The sequence below is a fragment of the Aythya marila genome (assembly GCF_965140915.1).
Source record: "Aythya marila genome assembly, chromosome: 9".
NCBI classification, from domain to species: domain Eukaryota; kingdom Metazoa; phylum Chordata; class Aves; order Anseriformes; family Anatidae; genus Aythya; species Aythya marila.
The window spans coordinates 4,895,751-4,922,617 of NC_139050.1; the positions used below are offsets into that span (position 1 = coordinate 4,895,751).

Genomic DNA, 26,867 nt, shown 5'->3' on the forward strand with positions numbered 1-26,867 from the left:
GCTGGAAGTTTTGTTTTCAGCCTGGCAGTGGATAGGAACAAGCAGATTTTGGTCATGCTTCTCTCCCTCTCATATTTGCTAGTCATGTTAGACTGAAACACGTTGGAAGAGTGACCGCACGTATTAGGAACGGCACGAAGAGCTGCTTCCTTCAAACTCGACCACAGGGAAAACCCGTAGTGGTCTCTGGGATGGGTGAGGGGTGACATGAACTAGCATTATGAAACCTTGTGCTGCAGCCTGAGCCCAGCGTTTCACTGTGCCGGTATCTAGCTTCCCAACGCACCGGGTACGGCGATGCTTGTGTTGGCCCGTGTCCTCCTGCCAGTCAGTGCTTCAAAGCAGCTGCATCCCAGAGGGGAGCCAAGTGCCTGGGAGATAACCAAACTGCTGCTGGCTCCACCAGAACCGCCACGGTGGGTGAGATGCTGAAAGCCAACACCCAGGCTCCTCTGAAGGCCCTGCTGGCTTCACCCCCTGGGCCGATAGCCTCGTGCTGAGGAGGGCCCGGGGCTCCCAGCCCAGCTCCCCTGAGCCCACAGCTCCAGGCTGGGCTGGGTCAGCGAGGGTTTGGGGCTGTCTGTGTGAGCTGGAAGACTGGGGACAGGGTGGGGAGGGGGCAGGACTTCCCTGATGATTTTGCTGTTTTTTCATCTTGATTTAATTCAGAACTACTGGGCTTTGTGAAAGGGATAGCTGATTGCGGGAATGCCTCGTGCTGATGCTTACCAGATACTTCTTTTTTTTTTTTCTTTTTTTTTAATGGAAAAATTGTTCTGTGTCACGAGAAATTTTTCAAATGTTAGTTTTGTTGTAAATCAGAGTGAAAGCAGATTTCAAGAGGTTTAAATTTCTCACAAACTTTAAATTCTGGCCACCTTCAACTCCAGCTCTCTGGAGCTGCTGAGCTACCTTGCCCTGTGGCACATGGCACAAGGTGTTGGAAAGGTTTGAGGCAAGATGTGGCCCAGGAAGCCAAGTATTTTATACTGAGGAAGAGCAAAACTTTTACTTCTTGTAGCTTTTGTTTGTTTGTTTGTTTCAGCAATTGTCTTAGCAGAGACTTTTTTCTTTCAGTTCCATTGTTCCAGTCTGGTAACAACCACTGTTGTGTTTGCAAGTTGAAAGTGATGACAGCCCGAATGTTTCCCCAGCATTTCATGTCTTGCTGTGCCAGGGCGCTGCTCTGGCCTGCCTTCAGCAGCACCGAGGCCTTGCTCTCCTGTGCTCCACGTGGCACATCGCTGAGCAGCACCTCCTGCCTTGCACCATGCTGGCAAGGATGGTGCAAGCAAGGAGGCACCCTCTGCCTCTCCAGGCAATGAACATCTCCAGAGATAACTTCATCTGCAATTTGCAGGCAGCCCTGGCCAGGCTGGGCTACTCAAGCTCATAAACAATGCGGAAAGCCCTGACCCAACGAAAACCTCGTGCGTTTAGCCAAAAGAAATAAAGAAGGGGGAAAGGAGGAGGACCGGTGAAACACTTTTCTCCATCTTGCAGATTGCACTTGCACCAGTTATCTGGCTGCTTGATCCATGAGGACGTGCCTCATGGGAGTGTGTCTCGAGGCATCTGGAAGCATGTGGCTCACATCCATCCCCTCCCAGCGACTCGCGTGGTGCGGGACGAGCACGCTGGAAGCCTGGCTGCCCCACGGGAGGAGGACAGGATGTTTGGAGCCATGTCCTGGAGCCATGGCTGCTCTGCGTGGCAACGTGCCTGTGAGGTTTGCTGTGCTTGGATAGCACAAAACTGTGCAAAAACAAAGAGAGATGGGATTTTTCCAGGTTCAATTCCAGATTCCAAGTGCAACTTTGAGATCTGACCACTTCTTTTGTTTTCTCTGTTCTGTGTGCTTCATGGCAGGAGCAATCACAAGCATCACGCCATCATCAAAGCCTGGCTTTCAGTTGTGTGTGAAGGAAACCGAACTGACAACAAACACTTGCAGAGTATTGCAAACCAAGGCTTTGTGCAGATTTTGCATCCCTTCTGCTCCCTCTGCACCCACCGCAGCGATCTTGGGCCTCTGAGTGGTGGGTGAAGGTGGAAGCAGGGGCCGCCCATGGCAGCTGTGGTGCATGGAGCCCATGGGCCTCTGGGGTTCTTGTCTGCTTCTCTGTTGCTGTGCTTGGTGGAATGTGAGTGCAAGTAAACTCATTGTGGTTTTAAGTTGATGGGCTTTTACTGTTTGAAGGATAATTATTTGATAGTGCTTGCTCTATATGTTTCTCCTTTGTTTTCTGTCTTGCTTGACTGACACAGAGAAATGCACTTTGGCAACCTCAGCCTATCCGTCTATTATCATTAGTGCTCCAGGCATGTGTTTTTACTTTGTGGAGTTGTGGATGGTAGTGGGAAAGGAGCTGATGTGGGTATGCAGCAGCCACTTCTAAAATCTACAACAACTTGGCCAGTTTTTAAAAGCTTTGGCGGTCACACATTTTATTCTAAAAGCCATTTGTCTGTAATATTAAATTGTAAAAATAATAATCATCATCGTCATCCTGCTAATGCAGAGGATGTGTGGGAGAAACAGGCCTCCTTGAAAATTTCCTCCAGGGTTTTGCCAAGCCTGAAGCAATTGTTAGTGTTGTTTTTTTTTAATGACGGAAAGCCATTTCTCACGGTGGTGGGTAGCAGCCCCAGCTGTGACATGTCAGAGCTGAGCACAGCTCTGCACTCTGAAGCAGCGTGGCTCCACGCTGCATCCTTTCGTCAAGCGTGTAGGAGGCAGTGCTGTAATTTCTCTAGAAAAGGAGGGGGGAAAGAGAGTCCTGGATGCGATGTCCTCTGAGTCAGCAGAGTGGCCCTGTCACCTCCCAGCAGGGAAGCCCCCAGGGGGGCAGGCTCGCTGTGCAGAGCAGGGGCACCAGCGCTGGAGGTGTTGCAGAGCAGTACCTGGGATATGGTGCCAGGGAATTTGGATGAAAGTAGATTCATTTGAGATTAAAAATTCAGTTGGCCAGGTGTGGTCACTTAAGTGGGTTTTATTTTTTCTGTCATCTCATGCTTCATAGACGTTTTGGTGGTGGACATCATGAGCATAAGGGATGAAGTGATCAAAATTCTCCACCAAGCAGGAAATAGTATTGTTCCTCTTGTACTCAGAGAGAGATGAAAATAAAGACATTTTATACAGCTCATCCAACATCACATGGCGAATCCCTTTAACAAATAGCAGATCTCATCTCTTAATCTTAGGCATTAACTGCAACAGCATCATTCTCCCTTAATCTTCCCTTCATACATTTATTAACTACATTAACAGTTTGTTTTATTGGGCATGGACTTGATAAGTGATTTCTTTGAACAATAGCCAACTCACTGTCTATTGTTCAGTGGTAATGAGCTGTCTTAACGTAAATTCGGGAGCATGCCAGGATATTGCACCTGAACAGGCATCCAGAGGCCTGAACCCTACATCTTAACACTTAAAAACCCATCCGTGTTATTGTTTGGAAAGAAGCGTGAGAGCGATTAGGAAGAGGATGAACGCAGATATGTGACACAAGCAAACAGCAGTGATATTACATATTTGGGCCTGATGGTCTGTTTTGTTATGCTGTATCATCACTCTGCTTCAGTCCTTGTAGCTCCTCTCAGAGGTGGTGAGGAGATGAAGTTGCCTGTAGTCAGCAAGGCTGGGGCTGAGAATGACCCTGCAGAGCCTGGCTGGTGATGGGCAGAAAGGAAGTTTTGGTGTTGGTTGGGTAAGGGGCTTTTGGATGGCCCTGAAAGTCTTTCTCCTTGCTTGGAAGATTATTTCTTCCACCTGAAGTGGAGCTGGAGTCCAGACATGCTGTAGTTAGGGTGCTTGATGGATCTGGCTGCTGCCAGACAACAGTGTACCTCCGAGGGATGTGACTGGTGGGGTCAGAAACAACCCACAAGTATTTTTATCTCCATATTGCACATATTTACATGTGTTAATGGAACTATTTCCATCTTTTCCCTTCCTCTGTAGGTATTACTACAGCCCGGTGGAAGATCCTGGGGTGTGGATGGCTCTGCTTTGGTAGGAGTACTGCATGTGCTTGGAAGTAAGTTCAAACAGCATGTTATAGGAGTTCTGACCCTTCCTCTAGCTGCAAAGTGCTTGCTACTGTCGCATACTGTACAGTAATTTGGATTTCAGGGAGGTAGATCCTAAAACATCTTCACCATGATTGTGTTTAGTGGTAAGTCAACTAATGATTGTTGATGCTGCCTTTCAGAAGTCGTAAAACTGCACGAAGCTCCCCTCTTTCTGCAGAGGCCCTGGCGCTGAGGAAGTCCCACATCTCTCTGTGGGCACTGTTCTTTGTGTGCATGCGGGGTCCTGGGCTCCTGCCTGCCCCTGGGAGAAGACACGGGGGGGATCCAGCAGCGCTGGGTGTTGGGAGCACTGGGGTCCTCCCCGCTGCCCTGTGGAGTCGTGTTGCACTGCTGGTTCTATGAGAAGCCTTGTTGTGACTGAGTTTGTTTGTTGTTTGCAGTAATTTTCTCTCGGGGTCATAGATTAGGCAGTTCTGGTTTGCTTTCTTTTGGTTTGGTTTTAATTACTATTTGACCTCCTCGCTGCTAGTTCTCTCTTGCACTTGCTGTATTGTAGTCATTTTGCTCTGGGCTGTATTCTGAGAAAAACTAGGACATGTTCGGTGCCTGTGGTAGATGTTATGCCTGGAAGATGGCCCAGTGCTGTAAGAAATGCTCCTGACTGAGTAGGAGTAGCCAAGAAATGAAAAGTTATGATAGCGTTCCAGTTAAAACATGGGAGTACCTCATGCAGTTTCAAAATTACTTAGCCTGTGTCATCGCAGCACCAAAGGAGAGGTGGGCCCAGAGTACTGCTGCTCCCAGGGGGCTGAGGGTTGTACAAATAACCACTTGAATTAGGAGTTTTCAGTGATAGCCTGGATCCACAACGTCTGCCTGCCTAGCTGGCCCTAGAGAGGAGGGACAGCCCTGCTGCCTGCTCCACTACTGAGAGGCACCACTGCAGGCCCGGTGTGGGAAGTGCTCCACAATTTATTGTCTAGTCCTGGACATGCACAAACTTGTGATTTTTGTCGTCCCTGCTGAATTTGTTGTCCCTACTGTGTTATTCTTAGAGTGTTGTTGAATAAAAGATGAGCTTGTCAGCACAATTTCCTTTTTATTGTATTTGTGTATTGAATCTAACCGACGGACAATGGTGAACTTTGTACACTGTTGTGGAAATGCTCCTAATTCTTTGTCTCGTGCCTTTTTAAACAAAGCAATCTGTGAAATGTTAATATAGAGGCATAAAAGCCCCTAAAGAAATCAATGCATATTCCCAAGTTTGTAAGACTAGGATATTAAACTGCTCCTTTTCTATCTGAACAAAGATTCTCAGGAATCCATGGACACAGTCAGGATTCTCCTGATCTGATTTGCTAAGTGGTTTTGCTGAACTGCACAGATGTTTTCTGTGAGTTTGGCAAAAGAGGGATCAAAGCCTGTATCTGGCCCACTATTTCTGTCAAAAAAAATCAGTGTGTTTAATCCTTTTTGAACACAAATCTTCTGAGAGCTTCTTTTGATTTATTAACCTAAGTATTTGAATGCAGAGAGACAATGTGGAGCTCTGACTTTCATTCAGAAAAGCACACGTCCAAGTATTTCTGCTCTGCATACCTCAAAGCTGAACACAAAGCTTGTGAAGAACCCTGGTGTTCACAACATGGCTACTTGAGGATGCAGGTAAGCCCGAGCATCTCTTTGAAAGACCTGGTTATGGTTGGCTCTTGTGGTCTGCAGAAGGGAGTGGGGCCTGCACCTGGTGGCAATGTGAATGAGGCCTGGTGGAGGGGTCTGGCTGGTCTCCATGGCTGTGCAGACCCAGCCTGGCTGCCATCTTGTGGAGCTCTGCACTGGCGCCATGTTGGCATCAGCTGAGTTCACGTGGAGATCACAAGAGGGCATTGTGCTGCATGGATGGACTGCTCGTTGGCAGCATCGCTTAACGAGCGAGAACAGCTGGGTTTCAGGGGAGGTTACTCCTTGTAGTTTCACAAAAAGTCCTCTTCGTCTCTCCAAAGACCTGGAGATCACCTCTGTGTGGTGACAAAGCATCAGTATAACCCCCATTCCCAATTTATTGGGGGGGGCGGGGGGTATCCGAGTGCCCAAGTGTGTATGAACTGGATGCTGTATGGACGTGAGATAGACGGACACCATCCCCCAGAGAAGGGTATTTCCACAGTGGACGGCGGCGTTGCAGGATGAGTAATGCTGTTAACATTTTCTATGGAGCTTACAGCCTGTGTGACGGGGTTGTAGTCTGGGCCACTATACCTCCCTTCCTATTACTCACAGATAAACTGACTAATTCACACATTTTTGGCCAACATTTTTTAAGCTTGGCTGCCTAAAAGAAGGCATCTCTGACGAGAGTGGCTGCCTTTCTGAAGGTGCTGAGGAGCCACCGTTGCCAAGCAGGGTCAAACTTGCAAATGTTGACCCAACTTTTCTTTACAACTGCACACCCTGCAGGCATTATTGTTGTAACTGGGATTAAAAAATTATCCATTTCCTGGGGATCCTGCTTTGAATGCTTTGTGGCAGTGGCAGCAAGGTGCAGGATGGATGCATGGTGGGACGTTCCCATCCCATCCCAGGGCAGTGCGGCTGCCACTGCCCGTGCAGTGGGTGCCTGGGGAGGTTTCTGTCTGCTGGGGGGGGGCAAGAGCTGCTTTTGCAAGCTGGGTGTTGGAAAAGGAAACTGATGGAAACAATAACCAAAGCCAATAAACAGCCTTGAACGCAACAAACTTTTTAAGTTCTCCATTTCGTAAGAAATAGCAATTGTTCGGGGCCAATATCATAAACGCCCATCTCGGAGCGCTTCTCTTGACTCTGACGATGACCAGATGTTTAGTCAAATCCTGTTAACCTCGGTTTCACAAGTTCAGGCTTTTCCTGTGCTCAGGGCCAAACCCAAAGCTTTCTGGTGTGATGGAGGGCCTCTTTGGGACACAGGGGCTCCGGGTCAGGACTTGAGATGTTTGCAAACCTCTGAGATGGTTCGTATAAATATTGGAAAGCAGTTCTCAAACAGCTCTCACTGTGTTTTCAGTACTGTTCACTTCTGGGCTTTGAAAATGCGTCAGTGTAGACATCTGTGAAAATCAGATGCTGTGAATGACACTGAAGCGAAACCTGGGAATAGTGAAGGACAAGTTTCAAAAGGCTCGTGAAAAGCTAAGCTCACGCAACTTTCATTACATCTTGGATATGTTTTTCTCTCTCTCTTCTCCATAGAAATCTCAATGGGCATGACAGAGGAGGCTGTATTACAGACATTAGCCAATGATTTTATATGCTGCTTTAATATCAAATATTAGCCCTTCGTGCTCTTTCTCAAAGCACGTGTTGTAACTATATTTTTGATTTAATAATGATTTACCGTGTCTTTTACTCATCAGTCTGAACACCTCCATTCAGCCAGATGACAGGCCTACAGGGGCATTGGAGGTGTGTGGGAAGACAATATGATGCAAAAGAAGCCTGGATGTTTCAAAACATACTGTTTTTCATTCTGCATGCATTGCACGAGCCAAGCAGGAGATATCCAGAAGGCAGATAATGCGAGTGGCAGGGTGAGAGCTCTTGTATGCAGGGCAGTCTTGTCTCATTTTATTCACCTATCCTGATGTGACTTTGTTAACTCAAGAAATCCCTTTTTGTCATGAAAGCAGGCTCCCCCTTCGTGGGCCTGCAGGTGAAGTTCATTGAGGGAGCAGGTCTTGTGGTCTTTCCTTCCCGATTCTGTTAGAGAAGAGTGGAGTCAGTGGGAGAGAGGCACAGGGATGATCGCTGTCTTTGGCTCCCAGTGACCATCAGTTGTCATAGGGGTACAGTTATCACACAAGTAGGTGCTTCCAAAAATCCTTTTTTTTTTTTTTTTCCCTCAGCAATGTTGGTTAGGTGTTGGGTGTCTAATCTGCCTGGAAGAGGCTCTGAAGAAGGACCTGTACTGACACTGGGACTCATCTCTGTTACAGTCTGATCTTCCTAGCAGGCAGAACTGAGAAACCTTTAGCTGGATTGAGACTGAAAAGGGTTAGAACTGGGACAGACGTTGCATTTCATGCCTCAGTTGCCTCCTAGTCAGCATACAGCAGCACAGTGAAATTGGCTTGTAGCTCAGAGCCTGTCAGGGAAATTTTTCTTTTAATCCATAAATGTAGGGCATCTGTCAGGTTTATTCTGTTTTCGCTTATCCCATGGTGCTTACTGTGGCCTTTTTGAAGTGACAGCGTGGCTCGGTGTCCCTTTGACAATTGTCCAGTGCATAGGTGCTTCATGGGCATGCACAATGACAACCTGGGTTATTCAGTGCAAAAATTCAATGCATAAATTTCTCTTCTAATAATTCCCCTAATTTGCATACTTCTCTATAAAATCCTTAAATATTTCCATTTCAGTCTACCTCCCCTCCTGCCCACCACACTTGCACCTTCCTACTGTAACAACACTCAGAAAAGTCAATGGAAGGCTTTTCTGTAGCCTCTGCAAGGTCTTGGTCATCATCATCTGTCTAAGGGGTCCTTTAGCTCTTAAATGTCATAAATACACATGAAATGTCACCTTAGATTACTTCTTTTTCTATTAATCTCTGATAGAGACAATTTTGGGGATGGTATGCATGTGCTTTTTTGACCCTCTGTGTGTTTTCCAGAATTGACACCTTCATGGCTACATCTCATTTCTGGACCTTGAGAGCTGCATCCAGGAGCTCAAACTGTGAAGTGCTGAGCAAAGCCCTCAACTGTCCCATGTGTTCCTTCGTATAGATGAAGACTGGCACAAAGCAGCTGGATGCTCCAGGTAAGCTAAGAAAAGGCTTAGCAGGTGGATAAATAGCTGTCTGTTAGAGAAACCTGGGGTGGAGATCTTCACGGTAGAGGGTGAATCACAGCCTTGTGGACTACCCGATGTTCTTGTCTAAGAAAACAAACAATTTGTTGCCAACCTGGACAAAGAGCAGCTTTCTGAGCGGGCCTTGTTCCAAGCCAGTGATGACAGCATGTCTCATCCAAGGTTATTATAAGAAATCCTACATTCAATTCAACTCTCTTAATAGACTGCGTACTCATCTGTGAAGAACAGAAATTATAGTAAAGCTTTGTACCTTTTTTCCCCGCTATTTCATATAACAGTACCAGCACTGATGGCTTGCACCAGTGCATCCTAAATCCACACCACAGAAGCAATGTGCTGTTGCTGACAGTGATGCCAGCAGGATTTAAAAAGCAGGTTGTTGCTTGCTTGGCAGGCTCTTTTACTTCCCTTGGTCTTCCTGTACCACCCTGTCCCCAAAAGGCCACATGGTGCCTCTGGGACATGCTGGGCTGTACTGGGCAGTGGGGACCCGATGTCCCCAGAGCTGTGCCAGCTGCATGCCAGGCAAGGGAAAGCCAGCCTTGACAGCATCAAGGGCCACACGTGTTCACAGGTGGTGATTTGAGACAGACGGAGCACTTGTATTGCACAATACCGGTGCTTGCAGACAGCACGAGTGAAAAAATAGTCTCAATGTAGTGGGCCTGTTGGTTGTTCTGTTTTCCTCAGGGCTGGATAAAGCTGTCTTGTAGGTCTGGCCCGACTTCTGAGGGAAATGGATCCATCATATCTGTTTGGTTTCCACAGCAGGTCTGGGGAGTGCTTTCCCTCCTCAGGTCCACGTGTTGGATGTGCACGTGCTCCATCACTCCGTGGCAGGGCAATGTACGGGCTGCTGCCACACACAGCTCTCCATTCTGATCTCTGTGTCTTCCCTTAAAAAGAAGGATCTTTGCCTTTGGCACCAACTCTAAAAGTGAGGTAACATTGGTGTTTTATAGCCCGGCATGGCATGGGAGCTGGGTCTGGACTGTGAGGGGACAGCATGTCCTCCCTTTTCGTTGTTTAAAACTGGTTGACTGGAATGCTGCAGCAGATCATGGCACTGTGGGTGTTCGGCGTTTCAGGATGATTGATCACCTCTCGCAGAGAGGCAGATGGTACTGTGAGGAGTTCCATATCCTCTCAGCTGAGCATCTCCAGGGACGGCTTTATGGACCAGGCCTGGGGGAGGGTGCTCTTAATTTAATTTAAAAAACCCCACAACGTAGGATTTCAAATTAAACCCTCTTGGCTCATAAACAGTAACACTAAAAATTGACTCTGCTTAAAATAAACTGCCTGAGACTCCTTAGGATGCAGGCCAGGCTGAAGGGCCTGGGTCACACATTGCTGAAGTCTTTGGGAAGACACGGAGTGGGTCAGGATCTGTGGTGTGGTCTGAGCCAGGTGCTGCTGCCTCGCCCCTGAAGGGAGCCCAGGTCTCCTCCTGGCATTGCAGCCTTGAGTGGTGACCACCACCAGCTCCCAGGCTCTGTCAGAGGTGCTGCACTAGCGGCCCTGGTTGGATTAGTCTGCTCACAGGCTTTCGATCCTGGGAGCAGTAGCTGGAGCTGGACGGTGCTTTCTGACCTACTCAGAATCTGCCTGCAGTTGTTCTGGACCCGTTCTCCCAGTAACCTCACATCAGCCCTGTTATCATTGCTCTTTGTCGGTGAAAAGCCGTGAGCAAAGATCAGCAGCTTTGTGAACACGTCCAGCGTTAACGTCTGCTGTCCGGGCAGGGTGAGAACCGCTTAGAGCTGCTTAGAAAAAGTCATTCGCTGCCTTCTTGGCATGGTTTTCATGCTTCCCCGCACATTGGCAGTGCTGGGCCTGGCCTCCCCTCTGTCTCAGGCAGGTTCCTGGTGAGCACCAGCCCCCGTGTTGGAGCAGAAGCGTGCGCCTGTGCCTGGCGATGGGCCTGCTGCAGGCAGGGGAGGTGAGGGGATCGCTGCCCCTTTGCTCGTGGGCTTCGATCCCTAATTCTCTAACTGCGTGTGCAGAGGGAGCTGGTTGGCTTCCCAAAGGCAGTTTCTGGGCTTTACGGTGATGTAAAGGTTCTCCCTAAGCCAGCTGGCACCGGCATCCCTGAAAGCCCGTGCTGTGTCACCCTTCCTTGCGAGCACTCCCTGCCTCTCCTAGCACCAGCACTGCTCCTTTCTCCGCTGTCCTGCCTGACTTCTGCAATTAGTTAAAGGTTACTGGAGGTTTAAAACGTTGCCTGCTTTGGCAGCGTCTGCAGTCCCTGAAGGCGAAGATGCCTGTTTATTGTTATACTACAGACTAAGCACAACAGAGAAAAGTCCCTGCAGAAAAGAGTATTTCAGTGAAACAGATTTTTTTGTTTTGTTTTTAAAAAACGAAGTGTTGGCTGGCCTCTAAAACTTAAATACCACTGGAAACTAATACTAAGTTGTGTTGTGTGTTGTTTTTTTTTTTTTTTTAATCCTCATAAATCATGTCTTGGAGTTTTTGTTATTCTGCTCTCATCCCGTGGTATCTTTCTAGTGCTGATAATGAGCACTCAGCCCTTGTCCTCTCTTCCCTGGAGGGCTGAGGGCTGCTGGCAGCTCTCCCAGCAGCCGGGCCAGCCCCGCTCCCTCCCCAGACCATGAGCTCTGTGCTGTGAGGGCGCAGGGATGGGGCTGAAGCCAGCTCGTGTCCCTGCAGCATCCCAGCCCCAGTGCCCTACCTGCTGGTTGCTTCTCTGCTAGCAGGCCTGTGGCTTTCCACAGGGCCACCGTGCTGCATCCTAACGTGAACCTCATCCCCAAAAGCTGTGGAGATGGAGGCAGCGCATGGTTCCAGCCTGCACCCCCCACACTCACTGCAATGTGGGGAGGAAGCTCCCTGTGCTCTGTGGGTTGCTTGGTCCCATGGTGGTGTTCGTAGCTGCTGATGGCCACATCTCTGAGTGCCCTTGCTCTGCAGCAGCCTTATCCTGGCCTTTGTTCCCATTAGCAAGCTGCAGGGCAGCCAGGACGAGCCACCGCATCCCATGGCTTCAGGAGCAGCTCCTCCGGCCACATGTTCCCCGTCAGATCAGCCAGCTCCATGCACAGGACATCCCATCGTGGGACGGGCCTGTATGTTATTGAAATAAGTGCCCTGAAATCTATTTTGGGCTTATCTTCAGGGAAGCTGGAGTAGCCACTTCAGTATGAAATCTCTGCATACCTCGGTGTGGAGCCAGGGATGGCTGGGAAGCAGAAGCCTGTCTGTTGGGCTGCTTCAGGGCCTTCAGTGCTCGTGCAGTTTGATGTGTCAGAGCCCAACCTAGGGGACTGTTTGGGGCAGCGGTGCCTGGGGCTGAATCATCACACTGGGGACCCTTTCCTGCCTCTTCTGACTAGGGGATCCACTCCTGAGCCGAGACACCTTCCTGACCATGCTCTTGGCCCGATGGGCATGTCCATCAGGGCTTTGGTTTGCATCTTCTGCCGTTTTCCTCCACAGGGGCAGGGCAAGCAAGCTAAATATATAAAAACCATATATGCTTATTCTCCAGCACCCATCTCAGAAGATTTCATCACACTTTATTTGGGCTGTGCAGAGGAGGAGGCAGCCCAGTATGCCTTTGTTTCACACATGTTGGCGTGAGATGCTAGATTTCAGGAGAGTTCAGCCCTCTTCTTGCTTGCACCCATAATCCTGGATCACTGCAGCAATGTGGGATAAATGCTGGAATCTTTTGAATTCTCCATCTCGCAGTGGAGATGCTGCTGAGAGCCTGTCTGACCCTGTTGGCCACGCACACCCCGGAGCTGTGCGGCACTGTCCAGGTGCCCTGACAGCCCCAGGTGTCTGCGGAGGATTTCCCAGGGATCTGGCACAAAACCAACTGCAATGATCTCTGATGCTGTTCCTCACCCCTCTCCTCACGCACACGTAATCTAGCAGCAATAACGAGCCAGATTGCCCTGTCTGCTACGATAGACAGTTGATAAAATGGCCCATCCCCTTTGCAGCCAATGCTGCGTCACGCTGCGAGCAGTGCTTTGCCTGTCTTGGTTTTTACTGAGAGCATTGAAACTTCGGATCAGATTTTTTTTTTTCCCTCTTTTCTCCTTTCATTTGATGTGAATTTCATGCTAATGCACTGCAGCTCTCTTGATGTTCCTGTCAATATTCCAGCTTTCACATCTTTGCCAGTGAGGAGCAAATCAATTAGGTTCCTAAAACTTCACAGGAGCAATGGTTTCAAAGCAATTGCTTGTAAACACATTACTCAAGGAAGATGATTAGAGGAATATTCATGGTGTAGGCTTGTTTTCCAGCAGCAAAAAATGCAGGTTTAAATACCTCTGCTTTATCTGCCATGCTTTCCATTTTGGGATCTGTAGCTGCTGTGTGAGATTTTAACGTTATATAAAATGAGTCTTTTTGAGGAAAGATTATATATGAAATACCTGCCTAAACATTGAATTGCGCTCCTTTTAAATATTTTTTTTTCTGCTTTGTTAAATAGCAACTGTGGCGACAATCTTCTATGATGTTTTAATTGCAGTGTGTATTATACCAATGTTTTCTAAAAGCACAAAGGGGCATTTACACTTAAATTATCGTTTGGTTAAAAGTGGGATGATGTGACCTTACTGTAACAATCTTTTGGAAGTCAGGCAGGACAGTTTCTCTCAGGTAAGAAAGGTTTCTCTCATCTGTCTCAGGGTAAGCTGGGAGGACACCTCCTGGGACAAGCAGGATCACAGCTCCCATCATTTTGAGAAGGACTTGGGACATGCATTTGAAAATTCAGTGCTGATGCACGTATGTAAAGCTACAGTGCATCTGTTGCTCTTTTTGTGCTGGGCTGCCCAAATTCTTTTAGATCTCCCCCTGGGGCTGGAAGCAGGGGGCTGTTCTGCTCTGCAGTGCCACCACTCCACCCTTTTCTCCCTGCCTTCCTGGGAACCCCCTGCATCTTTTTGCCCCTTCGGGCATTCAGTTCACCAGCACTGTGCTGCAACCTGGAGTCTGGGGCACGTCGATGTGTTGCTGCTGGGGCAGTGAGTGTAGAAACCCCGTGCTACTGGAATGCTGGGGCTGCGCTTGGGAGCATCTAAGGTCTCTGGCTGGCATGATGTGAATCCACTGCCCCATCAGGAGCAGGCAGTATTTTCTGGGCAACAGGGGTGAAACCCCTTGCCCCCCATCATTCGCAGCCTGCTTGTTGTGCTCGGGATGTAGCTCGTTGCAAACGTAGAAACTCTGCTGCAAAAAGTTATGTAGATTATGTCCTCTGAGAATTATGGCTGTGCTATGGGCTTTGTAGGAAATTAAATGTACTGTGCTACAAATATTGTTTTATGATGTTTGATGGGAGAACTGAACAGAATGTTTTCTGGGTCATCATGTCAGTGTTAAGCTGCTTTCCCATATTAATACCCTATAAATGCAAAAGCCCCCTATTCTTTGTTCAGAACCGTACCAGGAGTGTTGCACAACCTCCTGGCTTGCTGCGGATGAGCTTTTGCGTTCAGCCTTTTGGATGTGCTGTGGTTGGCACACGGACAGCCCGGCGTGGGGCTGTGCAGAGGGGAAGGAGGCAGCAGTGGGGCCAGGGCAGGATGGCAGTGGCTCTGCCCAGGGTCACCGCTCTGTGCAGGAGCAGGTCTTGGTGTAACGGAGCTCCCTCGTGCCTGCTGGGGCTGGTGGTGCATGGTGAGGAGTCCGGCGTGGTGGCCCCACTCCAGCCCTAAGCACAGCAGCTCTGCTGGCTGCCCAATACCTCGGTGTGCAGAAGGAAGGGTTTGACTGCTGCTGTATTCAGATGTACAAGAGGCATCCAGCCTTCACAGATCCCCAACCAGCAGCAGTCGGTGAAGGGCTGCAACAGGGGATCACTGCCAGAAGGCTTCACGCCCTTGTGAGCCTCCTTATCCTGACACTTCGGGACTGGTGACTCCCAGGCTTATACCAGGCTGTCCCCAGGATTAAACCATGTGCACGGAGCTGATTTTGCAGGCAGGCAGCAGACTGCTCATAGTAGAGCTCCTTTAAGCTCCTTATTCAAATAATTGCTCAGCATAAAAGCACGCTCAGAAGTCACATCGGTGCTCGGAGGTGACTCTGGGACATTGTTCAAACTGTGACCTTGGCTGCCACTGGAGCTTTCAGGTCATTCCTTGGGCTTCAGCAAACACCAGACTAGTTGAGGGGCAGGGACGAAGCACAGGAGGATGTCAAAATGAGCTACAGCTGCCTGCGGGGCTAAGCCTCACACAGGCAAGCTGTGCCCTGTGCTCGCAAGAGAGCACAGCCCCTGCAAAGGGCTGCTTGCCTGCAGGTTTCAGCATCCTTCAGTGAAAGTGGAAAAGAGCTGCAATCCCTGCTCAGAACCTAACAGCTTGCCGGCAGCATGCTGCTGCTGGTGGGGACTGGTGAGGGGGAGCATCTGCAGGTCTCATGGCACTGCGGATGGAGGAAGCTCCTGGAGAAGTCAGCAGCAGCAGCAGCAGGAGCTCGCAGTGTTTTTCCCATAGGCAGCAGGTCAGGAAGGATGGAGGTGCGTGCTTCTCCCAGGAATTTTTCTGCAGAGGTGTGCAACGTGCTTGGATTAACGCAGATACTCATGGTATGCTGAGAGCATCCCTGCCACGGTGTCCAGGTGCTGCTCTGCATCCAGATAAGCAGCTGTGGGGTTGAACAGAAACAAGGCGTTTCTTTTCCCTTCCCCTTTCTGGTAGCAATCTTTCCAATAAAACTTCCTTGAAAAGTAGAGCCTCAGGCAGATACCTGGCTTGGAGAAAATAAATAAATCTCAACATGATTGACTGAAGTTGTGCAGTTTTATAAGCCCCTGCAAACAGATAACGTTATCAGGAATTAGATAAAATAAAATCCTATTGAGATTTCCATTTCTAATTGTTGCTTTTGGGGACTGAAGACAGAAACAAATCAGCATTTAGTGTATAGTGTATGGAACATTTAGTGCCTTTAGAAGGATTTCTTTAATGTTGAGCCTGACTGGAAGTAGGTCAACTGAAGAAGGAGTAAATTACACTTGCAAAAATACATTAGGAGCTTCAGTGTGCATAAATCTAACTGCCATTGAGCAGAGGTCCTAAAAAATAAAATAAATAAATCAGGCACTGGAGTTTTAGATGGAAAAGGTTTGCCCAGTGCTGTCAATGAAGCATCCTCTTGGCTCCGCACCTGCAATGGCATTGCTTTTCCATGTGGCTCAGAGACGTGTGCTGAGGAGTGGGTGGCATTTGTGTTGTGTCTCGTTGTCTTCTGAGGTTGGGTCATTCCAAATGGATTTGCACATACTGCTGTTAATGAGCTCTTTGTGATTAACACTGCCATGACTGGCAAAGCCCTGTTTGGGGGCAGCAAGTACAAGGCATCCTTCTGGAAATTGAGCCTGTCGCTGACGGTGCTAACGGCATTTGTAAAAGCCATCGCCATGGTTTTAAGGTTAAAAACCTTCAAAATCTTTCTGGGTTGGGTCACTGAAAAGCCAAACTCACAAACTTGCAACTCTTGCTCTTTTTCTTAATAATAGGGGTATTAAAGGTCTTGGTGAAATACAGTTTCACCAATGAAAACTGAAGTTGTGTTTTGTATTGTTTTTTCTTCTTTAATTAAAGATTAAATGTGCCTTTCCATCTCCTCGATGGCTGTAGACTAGCCCAACTTTGCTGGCTGCCGTGGACCTCTGATGTGATGCCTCTGTGTGCTGCTTTGCCAAGGACGGGGAGGGAGAGCACTGGGTCCTCTGCCACAGGCTGGCTCTGCTCCCGCTGCACAGGCTGCTCCTCGGGGGCTCTGCTGGGGATGCTCAGTGGTTCTCCTTTTAACAGGGATCGGGGCACGGCGCTTTGGTGCTGGTCACAGTTTGGGCAAGGACCGGTCTCTGCTTTCTTGTGTGTTTTTTTAACAGTCACCACTCAGTCCATTCGCAGTTTCAAAGATTGAACAGACACTCAAAACAGATGGAAATGGCTTATCTCTGTGCCTTAATTGCTTATTATTATAATAATACACTGTGCCACTTGGATTATATATAGCAGGAGCAAAAGAGCCAAGCAAAATCAAAATGATAAACATTTTACCACAAGCAAAATATACAGACTATTTCTTTGTGCTCTTCCAGTTAGCCGTTTTGCACAAGGTATTTCAGCAGTGCGCTTTATTCTCTGTGGTTACTTGGTATGACAGTGTTAGCAGGGGATGGAGTACTGATTGCCAGTGGTGGGTACGTTAATTTCCAGGCTGGCAAGTCCCAGATGTTTGTGTTGCCTATTAGAATTTGTCAGCTGAGCGTTTCTCCACGCGGGACTAACGTGACCTGGCCGCTCAGGCCCAGGTGACCAAGCAGCTTGTCTCTATTATCAGCAGAGGTTGTGCTCTATTTAAAACCTAACTTATTCCAAATGTCACTTCCAAACCATCCAAAGAAAAGTGCTTACAGATGCCTGAGCTGAGGAGAACGGCGAGGGAAAGGAGGAAGGGCATTAAGCGAGTCCATCTCATCAAGAAGTCCTGTCACGTTGCCAAAACCCCAACACACGGACTTGCCAAACTCCATTTCTCTCGCCCTCTAAATCAGTTCAGCATGCGGTGCAGAGGAGCCGGCGGTGTCCTTGAGGAGCTAGCGGGGCTCGCTCGCTGCTAAGAGAGACCGACGAGCCAGATGTGTGGGCTCCCTGGGGAGCTCGAAGGGCCTACCTACTGCTGCGGAGCCAGCCCTGAGGCCTATGGGAGCAGTGCCACGGGGGGCTGAGGACACTTGCCTCCCCCCAGAGCTGTTTGTAGCCCACCATGCTGCCCCTGGCCCCGCAGCAGGGCTGGCTGCTTGCTCCCCGAGGCGTCCCCTGCCCTGTCCGGCCTTGCCTCGTGGCTGAGGCGGTGACTCAGTGCCACGGGGCAGCTCTGCGGCGTCACCGTGTCCTGCTGCCCGACCTCCAACACGCCTGGACGTGCCTCGCAGTCTGCTTTGCGCTTATTTGTCATCAGAAAAAAAAGCGGAAGGGGAAAAATAGCTGCTGTGGCAGGTTGCCTGCCCCGTCCCCAGCAGCGCAGCCCGGCTGCAGCCCCGCTTGCAGGGGCAGTGCTCAGCAGTCCCCAGAGTGGTGCTGGCAGCCAGGAGGCTTTTCGCTGGGGCGAAAGCCAGCCTTCTGCAGCAAGGAAGGGGTGTTTATGGGATGTGTTTGCATGCTCAACCGCTCTCAGTCTGAGCGTTGCAGAATGCAAAACACCCTGGAAAATCTGCTGGCCTTTGGTACTTAACTCTTTGGTGATCACGTCACAAGTAACTAATAACTCCAACCCTTGGTTTCTGCTTAAAAGGACACGCGTTTCCTCTTTCCCTGCTGCTTAAGAGGAAGGTAGATCTGACTTCCCAGTCTTGGTTAGAAAATCTTTGTGGACTTCTTTTCTTGTCTGTGTAAGAAACTTTGCTACTTACTTCTCTCTTTAAAAGTCTATTTCTGGTTTAATATCCTAGGATTTATTAACTTACTATTCAAGTCACTGAAAGTTTACCGATGTTTGGGTCCTCACAAGCTGTTACAGCCAGACACTGTTTCACAGACATGCTTCCAGCGAGACTTGCTAAATGAACCTGTTGAATCCGGTGTTGTGTATCATTTGGAGTGAGATTTGTCTCAGCTGGTAGCACCTCCTGCATGCAAGGTGCAAGTCAACCACCTTGTGCACCCAAGGAAGAGTGACTGAAAAGCTGAACCGTGGCCCTAATATCTCTCCTGCTAACCTCTGGCAACACACTAGATGATGGCAATGGTAGCAGTGGGACGCGGGATAGGGAGGCATGTGCAGTGCTAACCCTTCCCTTCTATGTCAGAACTAAAGCACTCCTGTGAATTTCGAGGCCTGAACTTAGCACATCATTTTTATGCACATGTGCACACAATAGTAATTTATACTGTAAAAATAATTTATAAAGCCCTATGTGCATACAGGGCATACGTACTGTTAAAACCATAGCCCTCGTCCTCTGTGTGAAAATGCACACGCTGCCTTTAGCTGAACTTTAGCTGATCTCTGGTCCTCCCTCTAGTGATCAAATGTATTGTTCAACTCTTTTGGACAGTACTTACATCACTGATGGGCACTCCGTAAATATAGCCAAGTCCATCCCGGCAGACTTCATCTCTTATTTTACGTGGTTTTCTGCGTCAGACAGCAACGTTTTTCTCCTAACCTAACAAAATCATTCAACATCATTCAGGTTTATTCTCTTAGTGGTTGTACACATTGTGCATTCAAACAACCGCCCCCGCTCTGCGGGGTGTACGGAGCAGCAGGTGAGGTGCTGTCATCTCAGGTTCCTGTTAGGGAGCTGCTGTAATCGCTCCATCTGACATCTTCAGGCCTATGCCTGCATTTTTCCCCCCTGACTAGGGCTGACTCACTGACTGCAGCTTCCCCGAAGCAGCCTGCTTACGGGTGACCCTCGCTGCCCCCTCTTTCCCCTGGCAGGGTGAGTGGTGGGCAGGTCCCTGAGCCCAGTGAGGGGCGGTGAGCTCCCAGGGAGTGCTGTGCCATGCTCAGCAGTAAAGAGCTGCTGCCGGCACAGTGCTGGAGATGTTTTGCTGTTTCGGTCAGTCTCATGGTGGCTGTGGAGCCAGCCCGTAGCTGTGCTTTGCTTTCTGTGTGCTTTCTTTCGCAAGCCCTGAAAGTAGAAACTTGCAGAAACAGCTGGAGCTGCTGGGTGAGAAGAAAACCGTATCAGGAACTGATTTGAATGGGAGTAACAAGAAGTTGCCGACCGGGAGGTCAGGGCTAAGGTACGTCATGTTTAACTAGTCTGTTTACCTTCTGTACTACTTTCAGGATGTTTCTTCGTATATATATTTTTTTAAGTGGAAAATCTGGGGGTGGTTCTTTCCTTTCTCCTTGTAATCTCTGGGTTTAGTTAAGCCCACAAAAATGCTGGGAGAAATTGCTTAATCCCGCTGAAGTCTGTCATCATTTTCCAGCTCTAGCTCGATACAAATTTTTGTTTGATTTTTGAGGAAGCCATCATTTGAAATGTTTTTTAGGCCACTAAAGAAGATGGTAAGCTGTACATGCTACAGAAGTCTTTTTAGTAAATAACATATTGCGAAAGCAGTGTTCTGTACCTCCACTTTTCAGGGAAGGTAGAGGCAGAGTCCTGGAGCGCGCGGCGGAGCGGGCTCAGTGAGCTGCCCTGGCTGCCCTGGTGGGGCTCTCTCTCACCGTGTATTGCCAGCAGCTCATACTTTCTGCAGTGCTACCCTTTGAAACTTAAAAGATCCCGCTCTTGATGCAAAACTGAATTTCCAGTCTTTGTGGCGTTGCTGCAGCATGCTCCAAAGGAGGTATTATTATGTTGTTTCTGTTAACTTTGTCTGAAATCACCTTTCTTTGAAAATACACATGGTGCTCTGGGTGACTGCCCGTGCACTTGGTGGGGCAGGGCTTGTAGTGGAACAGAATAGATTGATAGGTGTCCACAGGCCCTGACTTTCCTGAAAAGTTACTGGGGAGAGAGAACCCTTTTGTGGCCAAAATATCCCGGACTCAGCATCCATCCTTGATCTCTGGAAGCCCTCTATGTAATTGTCAAACGCTGAGGTTTGTTTCCAGCTCACAAGTTTCCTAACCTGCTGTTGTTTAAGCAGCCCCTTAACTAGATCTTTCTTACAAAGATGATAGCGTATTAGAAGGGCCATCTGTACTACCTGAATAAGCACCATGCTTATTCTTCCATCCTTCCCTTTGCTTTCCATCCTTCCGAAAGATCTGCTTGCAAATGTGGCAGGTGTTTCTGCATAAGTCACCACTTAACTTAGAGAAATGAAACCTTCTATAGCACTTTTTCTTTCATTTCAGGCTCATAGCTGACACTGAACTCTCTATTTCACAGCCTGAAACCACCCCGTATCACGTGGCTGATCTGAATATACAGAAATCAGTATTTTTTGCTAACAAATTCTAGCACAAATTCTGAAAACATGCATGTTTCATGTCCCAGATGTGATCATGAACCTTCCTTGCTTACAGCAAAGTACCCACGTGCCTGTGTATCTGAGAAAAAGCAGGGAAATGCTATAGCTTGACTTTAGTCAAGCCTTAGCAGTAAGGCAACACGGTACAGTTCATCAGGCTGGGAAGGTTGGTATTTCTTGATGGCAGAAGCTCCACAGAAAAGTTGCTTAAGTAGAGCTTGTTGGGAGTTCACCCTCACTATTTCCTCAGACAAAGATGTGATTTCACCAAAAAAATAGTATTTCTTTAAAAAGAAAAAAAAATCAATTCTTGACTTGGAGGAGAAAGGAAATTCTATTCTCTATCAAGGAAATCAGAAGGAGGCGTTTCCTCTGGGAAATGTCGATGAAATGCTGATACTTGTCTGCTGTTACAACAGTGGCCTGGTGCCAGCGCTCTGGCTAAACGCAGTGGCTCAGCGTTACCCTGTGGTTGCAGCCTGCTGCGGGGCAGGTACTGGGCTTAGGGCTCATCACACGTGCAGTGAGAGGCAGGAGGCTGCCGAGCTCATCTGAGCAGGTTCCTGTCGGTGAATCCCCAGGAGAAATATTTGAGCCAGGAATAGTCTGAACTCTCATGCTTCAAGCAATGTTGTGATAATGTGACCTTTTGCGTTCCAGTTTAGAACAAAGCCAGATGGAGCTTCGCATGGGAGAAAAGAGTGATTCCTGAACTGTCACCCGTGGCCCACCTTAAGGTCTGGTGAGGCCAGCTTGATTGAATGGATGCGTGGGGACCCTAGAGACATTCAAAGGTCGAGCCAAAATATTTTGCGAGGACTGTGATAGAAATGGCTGGGGCAGATTGTTTCTCTGTCATCAGCTCTGCCTTAAAGAAAGCACTGCTGTTTTAAATGAAGAGTGAGTAAGTGCCTTCGAAGGGTATAGCAGGTCAGCGCATTGGCTGAGGACCACAGCAACAGCTCCAGCTTCGCCCTGTGCGGTGTGTTTCCACCTTGCAGAGCACAACAGCAACAAGCTGTGTGTAACCAGCACCTCTGTGCACCCCAAAAAAGCGGTCTCTGCTGGCTGCAGCCCCGAGTCGAGGCTGGAAGCATCATCATGGTGCTGCATGGCCAGGAAAAAGGGGCAGGTGGGAGCCTCGCGCTGGAAGTGCGGGACACACAGCTTTGCTGACTTGCTTGGAAACCATCCCAGCTCATTCTCCATGTCACAGGTCTGCTGTGGGGCGGTAGGTAAAGACGGAGCTTTTCTGTCCAGCGCTGGGAGTGCGAGCTGACTCGTCATCTCTTTCCTTTCCTCCTTCTTGGCTGTGTTTCTGCTGGCTGGGGGTGCTGCGAGGATTCTCTCACGGCGTGCAGTGCTGAGGTATTCCAGACTGACTGTGGAGGATGTTCCCCGTGGCTCAGCGGAGCTGTATAACAGGATGAAGTGGGATTATTTTGCCTTAGCAGGAATCGCACACCTGGGTCATAACAGATAAAGCAGACTTGGTCCAGTGGGCACACAGAAGGCTCCAAGCATCGCCCCACTCCAGCCCCACTTGGAGGCTTGAATAGACACCAAGTGCTGAGTTCAAATACCCATAGGCATGGCAAATAAAAGAGGTTTCTGTACGGAGGATTAACACAAAGCTGAAGCCCTACTGGTTTCTTTTGAAACTTCCTTAGGAAGAGTAGTCGCAGCCAGCTCTTAAAGCTCATTGCACTCAGAACATCTTATAAAATTATGTGGTAGATGAGGAACATATGTCCCTTTTGCCTGTTTCATTTTGCCCTACTTTAGCTCTTTTCTTTCACAAAGCCTGTCTTTTGCAGTAAGTCTTAGCCTGATGTAAGGGATCCTTCTCCAATCTACGTTGTTTCCACCCTAGCTAAGTGTGGAGAAAATATTGCTCAACATGGCCTTAAAAAAGTGAGTGTCAGAAAAGACTCATCTGGATCATTTGTGATAAATTGCCTTTTCCTTTTTTCTTTGTTAATTAACTGGGTTGAAGTAATCCCAACTCGTACTGCGAAATCAGCTGCGAAAGAAAAGCAGCCAGCATTAAATGTGACAGCTGGAAAATGCACGCTATGAGGCTGACAGTGGTGATGGCAAAAGCCAGGCAGATGCCCACACCGACTTAGTTTTGCTGTCTGGGGGGGAGAGCACGATGCTGGGCTGGGCTGGGCTCTATTATGGGAGGTATCACGTGAAGGTGGAGCAGCTCCGTGCTGCAGAGAGACAGGAGACAGGGCAGGGACGTGGTTGGCAGAGTGAAACGCAGGGTGTGTGGAAGCAGAAATACCAGGATACAGCCAGGATTCGACTGGGGGCTGGGGAAAAAGCAAAGGACAGGGAGAGAAGCTTGTGAGGTGAAGAGGCTGAGAGAGGTGGTGAGACCAGCCCCGTTCAGAGGCCATGGCAGCTGGGCAGCCCTTCCCAGCCCGCATTAATTGTCACACACACAGCTGGCAGATGTGCATGTGGCTGGCCACGCACTTTCTGTTCCTTTCCCAGCATCAAATGACGGCTCTGCCCTCTGCAGAAAGTGATGTGAGGATTTCCTGCTGGCTCCGCAGCCTTGCCTGACCTCTGCCTGGGCTACAAGCAAGCTCGAACTCTGGAAACTCCCAGGTGTGTTGAGCTGAGAAGCGTGAAGCTCATCCCAGAGCCGTGCTCACTGCGGGCCATACGAGCCAGCGCTGTCCCCAGCAGAGACACCGTGGGCACGAGGACAAGCAAGGCCCACGCTGTCTGGACACGAAGGACATCGTCCACCTGCCCGTTTCTTCCAGGTGCAGAAAGCTCGTGTTTGGAGAAAGCCCCCTCTAGCAGGTCCATTAGTGGTTTCCTCATCAGGAGGGACCTTTGGCACAGCCACCTGGCGTGAGCTCGTTAACTCCATCTGCCACCCGGGGTAAGGCTGTTCATCGGGTTTCGTTGTGGTGCTGCAGGGGTGGCTTTTTGGCTTCTTGCTCTGCCGTAAGCATTAGCTCCCCCGCTCCTTCCCGGCCACATTCATCCCCACCAGCGGGAAACCCCAGATGCTGTGTGGTGAAAGGTGCTTTTGGGGACCCTGGTGTCCGCAGCTGAGAAAAACCACTTACAGAACAACTGCACTGAGTCATCTGCCCCGGGAGCAGCCTGTGTCAGCTTCTGGAAATAATCACAGCTCTCAATTTCCCAGGGTAATCCCTCCAAGCAGGTCATCTGCCCTGAGAGGAAGCACTTGCTGTATGTTTAGGCAGGAGATGAATTGCTTGTGTTCCTAACTGGGGCATGCAGTGGGGCCGGGGGGTGCCCAGGTGGTATCCTCGGGGCTGGCAGCACAGGGGAGCCCAGGGTCTGGGTGCTGTCACAGGGACAGAGACGAGCCTGCCATTGCGGGCGGGTGCTGCAGTGTGGCGAGGTGCTCGGTACATCTGTCCCTGAGCATCCGTCCTTGTCCTCGAGGCGAGAGCAGCCGGCTCCCGAGGGGGCTCACCCAGTGCTGCGCTCCTGCACAAGGAGCTCCAACAAGGCTCAGAGAGACACCGAGGGCTTCAGCAGGAAGGAAGCAAAGGGGGAAATACAAAGTCTTTCAGAGCAGATGAAAAATCCTACTGAGGTGCAGCAGGCAGGGAAGGCCGTGCTTACACGCTGAATAGGAGGAAGGAGGAATCATTTCCTCGGGCCTCCTTTTGTGCCTGTTGAATAATGGATGCCTTTCTACATCTATAGGCTCGTTTAAGCCTGAGCACCTGGAAAGCTCTCGGCTGCGTGTAGGCCAAAGAAAACATGTTTTTGCTGTTAAAATAACTCTTCTTTTATCCCGTCAGCCTCTGCATTTCTTGCAGACCCTGCTAATGTTAGGAAAAGTAAATTTGGGCTCTTTTCTCTCTTCTCCTCACGTGCAACCGTTTAGTTGGTTATAGAAAGCTTCTGGAGCGCACCAGAGCTCAGCAGGGAGACGTGTCCTGTCCTGGGGCTGCGAGCTAAAATCTCACTCAGCCTTTCATGGATCACGGCACCCTCCGGAGCGGGAGCACCCCAGGGTGGCCCCTGCACGGGGCTGCAGGTGGCACCACCAGGGCTGGCTGCTGGCATCGCTCGGAGCCGCTGCTGGGCTGCACCAGCCAAGTCCCCGAGCTGGCAGGGAGCAGGAGGGTGAGCTGCAGAGGGAGCCGCTCGGTTACGAGGTGGCAGCAACGAGGCCTGAAGCCACTGCCAGTAACACGCAGGCAGAAATGTACTTTTCGCTAGGAACCAAAATAAGGGCGGCACCCAGAGTGGCTCTTTCCTCTTTTTTTCCAGCATTACTTCACAGAGCACTTGCAGAAGACGTCCCCTTCCATGGGATTTGTGCTTGGCTGACGAATTTGTGACGTCTTTGCACAAGGGCTCATTGAAAGACGTCCCTGATCCAAGGTGCCACCAGTTCCTGCAAGGGCGTCCCGTCCGTGCTGCTCTCTGTGAACCCATCCCCAGGACACCACGGCATGAGGTGGGTGGGGACAGATGGGTGCTGGAGGCTGCAGGGCCTCGAGACATCCTACACGCATCACCCACGAGGTGCTGGCAACGGAGCCAGGCTCCTCGGGTAGAGTCCGCACCCCAGCGAGCATGTTGGCCTCCTGTGCAAGATGAATCATTGCCCTCGCTTTTGGCATTATTATTATTATTATTATTATTTTAATATCCCATGTAGTGAACTGGTGAATCAGCAGGCAAATAAGGAAATAATAACATGGTGAATTAACCCTTTCAAACTCAGGTGCATGAAATTAGATGTACAGAGCAGCGGCTTGATTTCCACGTGCTTTGTAACAAATGTCAGCCCCAATTCTGGCCTTTCTGCAAGCACCCAGCTCCAAGAGAGCTGGGGTGAGGCAGGCTGTGCCTTCCAGCCCTCAGCTCCTCGCCTGCATCAATGGCAGAGGAGAAGGGAGGTGTTAAGGAGGGATCCGGCCTCCAAAAGGACCTCTCCATGTCCTGTATTCCCGTGCCTCTGATGGGAATACTTGCCAAGCTTGTCAGGGGTACGGAGATTGGCAGCTCATCCTTGCTACCCGAGCTGTTGGCTTAGTGAGTGTAGTGGGTTTACGTGGCAAGGTTTTGGTAGCAGGGAGCCATAGGGGTGGTTTCTGTGAGAAAGATCTAGAAGCTGCCCCATGTTTGGGAAGGGCCCCATTGTTTTCCAGATCCGAGCCAATAAGCGATGTTGTTTTGTGCCTCTGTGAGAGCATATTTAAGACAGGGAAAAAAACGCTGCGCCACACAGCAGCCGGGAGAGTCAAGGGAGTGAGGCACAGCCTTGCAGCTGCCAAGGTCAGTGTAGAGGGAGGGGGAGAGGTGCTCCAGGTGCCGGAGCAGAAGTCCCCTGCGGCCTGTGGTGAGGACCATGGTGAAGCAGGATGTCCCCCTGCAGCCCATGGAGTACCACAGAGGAGCAGGGTTCCACGCTGCAGCCCGTGGAGGAGACCACGGTGGAGCAGGTGGCCCTGCACCGACGGAGGCTGCCGCCTGTGGAAGACCCCTGCCGGAGCAGATTCCGGGCCGGACCTGTAGCCCGTGGAGAGGAGCCCACGCAGGAGCAGGTGATCTGGCAGGAGCTGCTGCCCGTAGGGGAGCCAGGTTGGAGCAGTTTTCTCCTGAGGGATGGACCCCGTGGTACGGACCCATATCTGGAGCAGTTCTGGAAGAGCTGCTGCCTGTGTGAAGCCCACGCCGGATCAGTTCATCAAGGACTGCATCCCGTGGGTGGGACCCCACAGCACAGGGGACGAGAGTGACCGAGAAGGAGCGGCAGAGAAGAAGTGCTGTAGACTGACCATAACCCCCATTCCCCCGTTCCCCTGCGCCGCTCGGGGGGAGGAGGTGGAAGAGGGTGGATGGGAGGGGGCAGGTGCTTTTGGTTTCTTTCCTTTGTTTCTCACTGCTCTAGCTTGTTAGTAATGAGCAATAAATCTTACTATCTTCTTATGCCGAGTCTGTTTTGCCCATTACAATAATTATTGCGTGATTTTCTCGTCCTTATCTCAACCCTTGAGCCCTTTTCACATATTTTCT

General features: G+C 49.7%; 1 long non-coding RNA gene across 1 annotated transcript; it reads left to right on the forward strand.

The window, feature by feature from the left end:
• Positions 1–5,571: 5,571 nt before the first annotated feature.
• LOC309881182 lies at positions 5,572–26,167 on the forward strand. The gene is made up of 4 exons (XR_014318091.1): positions 5,572–5,709; positions 8,690–8,838; positions 19,533–19,649; positions 25,113–26,167. It is a non-coding gene; the product is annotated as an uncharacterized lncRNA (long non-coding RNA).
• The last annotated feature ends 700 nt before the right edge of the window (positions 26,168–26,867 follow it).